Here is a 7,548-nt window from a genome sequence, read left to right as displayed (position 1 = left end):
ATAGAGTGTAGAGGCTGGCTGGGTAGGACTTGGATACTGCATAATTTGATGCTGTATTGATTACTGATACTGTAATAGGTCAAGGCCCAAATGCATGACTACCTTTTTACTGAGATGGGTTAAAGCCCAAGCTGATATTGTCACTGATTCTAAAAAAGGCTTAGCCCAGACTATGATTGCCTTATGTCTGTCTGTTTGTTCTATATGGGATTACACACTGAGTTTTCGTAAACTCACCCTTTTGTTTTAACTGTACAAGTAATCCCCAGACATAGGCAGATCGGTGTAGCGGAGGACTCAACGGTGGCCACACAACTTATTTCATTCTATATTAGTAATTAATTATAATTTTGATTTTATTTTGGGGGTATTGCTGTAATAATGGCCTCTTCAGATTTTCATGGATTATTTGGGATTTTTATTATCTTCATTTATAATTGTTAGTAGCAGGGACAATCAAGTTTTCAAAAATCAGACCCTTTTAACAAATTACACACGAATACGCAAACTATTTTTAAAGCTTCCGCGATAAGTGACGTTTTGAAAATTAATAACATTCTTAAAGTAAATAACTTTTTAATGATGATTCATGTTTTGAAAATGAACGACACATCTTAGAATCAATGAAAGGTAATAAAAAAAGGACTAATAGGAAAGAGGGTTTTTCTTTAATAACAACTTTTTTTATGAAAAACACTTCAATGTGACATTGCCAGATTCAGCCATAACGTTTAGGCCGAGTTTGGGGTATTACATTTAGTCCTACGAACTTTCATAACTTTCATATGTCATGGCCATGGACTTGTTTATAAGTATGAGGCTTTTAAGCCTTAGACTTCGTAGAGTTACAAACTTGAAAAAGCCCAAGAAGAGTTATCATAAACATGTGCGCATATTGTTAGAAAAAAAGGGTTTGGAAAATGAAATGGAAAATAAATTTAGGGAAAAATCAGAGTTTCAAATTTTTTTCCCAAACAAGATCTTGGCTATGATATCTAAAGTAATAAACATTTAACCAAAATTGTGCATTTTTGGTTTATTTAAGATGAGCGCTTTGACCGAGTAATCTTCTCCGCTATCCTGAAGCTAACGTCTGCTGAGTGTGGGCTCATTTCGAATAAAAAAATTCACAAATATTACCGATGGGGTAATTTCGTAATTTCTCTAAACTTTTGGGTCAAGTTAATTAGAAAAATATCTTTAAAAATTTTCTAAAATAATCTTTTCAGTGAATTTTCTTTCTACAACTTTCTCTTGAACTTAAGTGTGTGTAAAATAATGACCCAATGCTCTCTTTATATAGGGAGAGTTTAGAGAGTTCAACTATGATTAAACCTTACTTTAATATTAAATTTAATCTAATATTTATCAAATATTAAATCTTATTAAAATAATAGAATGTATATGTACAATATAAAAATTAAATTAAAATTTATTATCAAGATAATCACTTTAATATTAAATTAATAAAATACTATTAAGATAAGTATTAAATTTAATTTAATATTAAACTATAAAAATAATATTAGTTTTGAAATAGTTAATCTAAAATCAAGTTCACTGGTAGAGTCCCAGTAGGAGTGTAAATCTTCCGCTGCTCAAACACCGAAGACCAATTGTAACACCCTTAACTTGTCTCCGTCGCTAGATTAGGGTTACGGAGCATTACCGTACAATCAGGAAACATTTATCAATAAATCATTAATTAAATAAATCACATTCAAAACATACCAAACATAAGCATACCATCACTAAATCGAGCCTTTCAAGCCCTAACATTTGAGGCAATTTGGGACCAATTTGAAACAAAAATAGAAGTTTTAAGAAAAATATGAAAAAATTCAAAATAGAGGACACACGACATTGTGGCCAGGCCGTGTAACATTTGAAATAGGAACGCACAATAATGTCTCAGCTGTGTCCCTACCCCTGTAACTCATTGAGTTGGGCTACAAGACCATGTCGTAGGCCGTGTGCCAGACCGTGTAACTCTCTAACTTGTGACGCACGGTCGTGTTGCAGGCCATGTGCGAGGCTTTGTAACACACTGAGTTAAAACACACAGCCGTGCCTCAAACCATGTGAGGCACACGGCCAAGTGACATAGGTGTGTCCCAGGCTGTGTGTACCTTTTTGAACCTTAAATGTCAAGTTTACCATTTCAAGCTTACTTGGACCCTAAGTAATCCATCTACCAGCCAAAAGACCTATTCAAAATGACATTAAACAAGCTCAAAACATGCTAAATCAACCATCCTAAGGCCCCGTTCTACCATGCTTATTTGATGGGCTTTTGCCAAAAAAGTCCTTTTTTGTTAAAAGCATTAAAGAACAACCCATATTTTTGCCACTTTTTCAGCTTAAAATAATCACTTTTTCACATATGAAAAAGCAGCAATTTTGCCACTTTTTCTCAGCCAAAAGTACTTTTGGCATTATATTACTTTTTTAACCTTCCTTTTTCTTCTTTCGAAATACACGGCATATCCCTTTGTTTGCCCATTTCTCTTTTGCTTACTTTTCCTCTAGTTCTATATGTTCCTCTTCGGACAAGTGAGTCTCTCTTTTCTTCTTCTTCTCTTTTTTTTTTTGTGAAATACTTCTTCTTCTCTTTATTTATTTTCTGATTGTTTGATTTTATGAAATAAAAAAAAGTTCTTTCAAATTATTTTCAGCTATTCTCTTTTGCTTGTGCCTTTGGTTTTTGGACTTGACAAAGTAAAAATCCCAGGTTTGTGAGCTTATTATGGTTCTTTTTGTTTCATTCTTTCATGTTTGTAGACTTCCTTTTAAGTATTATTGCAAGACTGTCCACTTTTTGCATACTTGTTCTTTACTTTTTCTTTTTTCAAGCTTTACTGAGTAAATTGGTGTTGTATACTTGGTCAAATGTTTAATAATAGTGACTTGATAATAATGTAGCAATTTCGTGAAATTTAAGTGAAATTTAAAATAAATTGGAAATAAATGGGAATAAATGGAAAATAAATAGACTTCCCTGTGCTTGCTGTTTGCTCGAAAAGGAAATAAAATAGTATGAACATGAAAAAAAAAACAAGATAGTCCCCTACTTTTTGTCTTCCTTTATTTGTTTGTCTCCTTCCGTATTTATGGGATTCAAAATAAAATAACTGGCATTAAAACTAGTGGAGAAATCAAATACACCAAGAAAAACTTTTCCTTTTGACTAAACATTCATAGAAATTAAATGATTTCCCTATTTGGGGTTCTTCATGAAATGAACCTTCCATTACCAGCTTAAAGCATAAAAAGTATCCTATATTCATTTTTTAAAGTTGGAAACCATATATTCAAAGACAAGCTTGCAGCGGTTGAATTTCAAGATGCAGCAGAAAACGATTCTCTGTCCCAAATTCTATCTGTTCAAAACCAAAAGAATGAATGAAAGTGGAATTCCTAGGAAGATGTTGTATACTTGGTCATCATTTTGAATTATTAAACAGTCATCATTTTCTACATAATTTTATACCCTAAAAGCTGAGGTACTAAAGATTATGCATATCATCTCTCACAATTCTTTACCTTATATTATTTTTTAAAAATACAATTGATAAAATATTGTTCATACTGACTTTTTTATTGTGTTTGATGCTATTATTAGTTGTATTCTCTTTATTGGTTATTATTTCGGTCTTGGAAAATTGATTTTGATTGAGAAAAAAATCTTAGGATCCTATATTAATTTTGATACACATAAAAAAATATACTTATGTGACATTTGATTTTCTTGATTGCTTTACTGGCTTAAACGGATATATTCGTATACACAATAGATGAGTACTTCGGCAGTTGAAGTTAGTGGTGAAAAAGTCAAAGCAATGTGGGATAAGAGATTGACAGAAATATTTTGTGATATTTGTATTAAAAAGATATTGAAAGGCAATTGGCCTGGTACTCATTTCACAAAAGATAGATGGTTGAAAATAATGACCAACTTTGAGAAAGAAACGGGCAAGGCTTATTCACAAAGACAACTTTAAAATAGATGGGATGCCCTAAAAAAAGAATGGAAGGCTTGGAAGAAACTTAAAGGTGAAGATACCGGTCTAGGGTGGAATCTTATAAAAAGAACCGTTGATGCATCGGATGATTGGTGGGAGAGTAAGCTAAAGGTACATTAATAATTCTGGATATTTTTGTTTTTTTTTCTTATTTATGAGATTATTAATAATTACTATTATTAAACTATCATTTTATATGTAGGTTGTGCCTAAAGCTAAAAAATTTAGAACATCGGGCATTTATCCTGAATTCGAAGGGAAGTTGGACCAAATGTTCATGGGGATAGTTGCAACAGGTGATAAAGCATGGGCACCTTCTTCTGGTATACTCCGTAGTGATTTTTTTGAGGATGTTAACAATGAAATACCTGAAGAGAATGAGGAAGAAAATGTGAGAAATGATGTTTACATTTTAAATGATGTTCAGATTTTAAATGATGTTCACATTTCAAATGATGCTCACATTGAAGGAAATGGTCAAAAAAGAAAAACACTTGAGATATGAAGTTCACATTTTAAAATTGGAAGAAAGAAATCCTCAAAGCAAATTGGAGAGGTTGCAAGATTGTCCAGTCAAATAAAAAAATTATGCAATGCAGCTGACAATATGAGTCAAGCCACATCTAGTTTGACTCCTATTATGGATCCATATGGTATTCCACAAGCAGTCAAAGTGCTTGATAGCATGGCGGAAAAAGTTCCAGAAGCTAGTCTGCTATACTTTTTCTCAGTTAAATTATTGCTTAATAAGGACAAGCGAATTATGTTTTTATCAATTAATCCCAAGATTAGAGCTTTGTGGCTTAAGACGGAAATGGAGGATAGTTGAAAATTTTCCGATCTTCTAGTGTTCAGAGATATCTACTATGTGACTAAACAACAATGCTAAACTAGTTTTATCAATAGTTATTTATGTTTGGTTTTTGGATATTAATTTATGTTCTACTTATTTATGTGTAATCTAGTTTTATCAATGGTTGTTTATGTTTGGTTTTTGGATATTGAATTTATATTTTACTTATTTATGTGTAATCTAGTTTTATCAATAGTTGTTTATGTTTGATTTTTGGATATTAAATTTATGTTCTACTTATTTATACTAAATTAGTTTTATCAATAGTTGTTTATATATGATTTTGGATATAAAATTGATTCACAGGTGATGAGTATAGTTGAGAATTCCAGCGGTGCTGAAAGTGATAATGAAAGGGAAAAGAAAGAGATTTTACAACGCATAGAATGTTTTAACAGATTATTTGTTGTTGCATCTTCTTCCGTACAATTATATTACGAGAAGTATATATTGAAGCAACCATGCATGGATTCAAAACAGTCAGGTGAGACATAGATTCGAGAGATCCTTGACAGTCACGAATCACGTTGCATGATTAATTTTAGGATGTCTAAAATTGTTTTCACAAGTTTGTTGAGAGTTTTAGAGACAAGATACAACTTGCAAACTTCAAGAAACATATCTTCTAGTGAAATGTTGGGAATTTTTTTATACATCTTGGGCACCGGTTCAAAATTTTCCCAATGTCGAGAAAGATTTCAAAGGTCTGGATCAACAATAAGTCAATACTTTGCAATTGTGCTTGAGAATGTTTCAAGGATGGCTGTTGATCTAATGCACTTGAAGATCCTTTTTTTAGTTCAATACCCGAACAAATACGTAATGATTCTAGATATATGCCGCATTTTAAGGTTAAAATTTAATTTTATATTATTATATTTTAATATTTTTTTTGACTAAAAATATGCACGAGACTAATATGATTATTTGTTCAGGATTGCATAGGTGCAATTGATGGTACTCATATTGCCGCTATTCTTCCACCAAATGAACAAATTCCCTATATTGGAAGAAAAGGTTTCCTGACTCAAAATGTTATGGCAGTATGTGATTTTAATATGTGTTTCACCTTTGTCGTGGCTGGATAGGAAGGATCGACACATGGCACTAGAATGTTTCTTGATGTAATTCAAGATTCAAAATACAAATTTCCGCACCCACCAAAAGGTTAGACATTTCATTTATTTATTTCTTTTTTAAATAATAAAGTATAAGTTCTTTAATTGATAATTTTTATAAAAAAAATCTTGAATTAATTGTTTGTTATATTATGACATGTAGGAAAATATTATCTTTTTGATTCTGGATATCCTCAAATGAAATGTTATCTTGGACCATATAGAGGTCAGCGATATCATTTACCTGACTTTCGTAGAGGTAGACCAGTATCTGGTAAAGAAGAGATATTCAATCATTCACATTCATCTTTACGTAGTGTGATTGAACGAACTTTTGGTGTTTTAAAAAAAAATGGGCCATTTTAAGGGATATGCCAAGTTATTGTTTTGAAAAGCAAACGATGATAGTTGTTGCTACAATGACGATACACAACTTTATCCAAAAACATGTCAGTCGAAATGATGCAGATTTTATGGAATACGAAGATATTAACAGGGCATATGAGAATATTATTGATTCAGAAAATGCGCATGGTCGAGAAAGTGATAATGATGACGACGATGATGATGGTGATGATGATGGTGAATCAAACAATTCAAGTGGTTTTGAAATGGAATTAACAAGAGATGCTATAGCTTTTAGTTTAATGAATTCACTTTAAATTGTAATGCTATTGTAAAATTTTTAGTATTTATATTTGGTATATAAATATTATCCCCTTTTTGGAACTTTAATCTAAATATATGTAATATTTTAATTTGTTAGGTTTATGTTTTCTATGTTATGTTAATATCTAATATGAGTTATATATTCAAATTACATTTTAAAATAAAATAATGCAAATGTGTTAAAATTATTAGTTAAAAATAAAAAAATCATTTTTAAAATAATACAATTGTGTCAATATCTAATTACAAATAATTAATGATTATATTTAAATATACTTTATATATTCTAATTAAACTTAATAAATAATTAATATTAATTACTTAGAATTATTTAAAATTAATATTATATATTAAAATACTAACAATAAGTTATAATAAATTATTTTTTTATATTATTACTAAAATATCATAATATTAACTAATTTAACATTATTTAAATGCATATTTGTTACATTATAATATCATTTCTAAAATGAACATTTTATTTCTCAAAAGCACTTTTTAACAGCAATACCAAACACTCAAATTTTAAACCAAACTGTTCAAAAGCACTTCTTAAAAGCACTTTTCCACAATACTTTTCAAAAGTACTTTTTAAAAGCATTGTCAAACTAGCCCTAAGTGCCTAACCAATGTACCCTCATTGGTACCACAAGTATACACAATTTTACAACAATATGAACTATCACCTAAAGCATGTTAATTCACACAATTTAACATTCAACCAATATGTAACATCCCGAATTACGGCCTAGTCGAAACAGTGGTTTCGGGACCACAAATCTGACGTAAGAAAATTCATTTTTATTATATTTTTATGGTCTACAATTTCACGAAATAATTTTGAGAAAATTTCGTTGGAAAATTTCGACGTTTGGGCACTCAA

General features: G+C 30.5%; 2 long non-coding RNA genes across 3 annotated transcripts; both read left to right on the top strand.

Moving 5' to 3' along the window:
* Nucleotides 1-2,420: 2,420 nt before the first annotated feature.
* Nucleotides 2,421-4,953, top strand: LOC107948553 (uncharacterized). 2 transcript variants are annotated; one of them, XR_005930045.1, is made up of 4 exons: nt 2,438-2,553; nt 2,676-2,731; nt 3,795-4,133; nt 4,225-4,944. It is a non-coding gene; the product is annotated as an uncharacterized lncRNA (long non-coding RNA). The 2 variants fall into 2 exon arrangements; XR_001697448.2 differs by having other exon boundaries at nt 2,421-2,553; nt 2,676-4,133; nt 4,225-4,953.
* A 413-nt stretch (nt 4,954-5,366) lies between these two features.
* Nucleotides 5,367-5,932, top strand: LOC121231894 (uncharacterized). Its single transcript, XR_005930044.1, has 2 exons — nt 5,367-5,726; nt 5,811-5,932. It is a non-coding gene; the product is annotated as an uncharacterized lncRNA (long non-coding RNA).
* Nucleotides 5,933-7,548: the final 1,616 nt, after the last annotated feature.

This window comes from Gossypium hirsutum, chromosome A07, assembly GCF_007990345.1.
Source record: "Gossypium hirsutum isolate 1008001.06 chromosome A07, Gossypium_hirsutum_v2.1, whole genome shotgun sequence".
NCBI lineage: Eukaryota > Viridiplantae > Streptophyta > Magnoliopsida > Malvales > Malvaceae > Gossypium > Gossypium hirsutum.
Note: the sequence above shows the minus strand (reverse complement) of the source record. Positions and strands in the feature narration are given on the sequence as shown.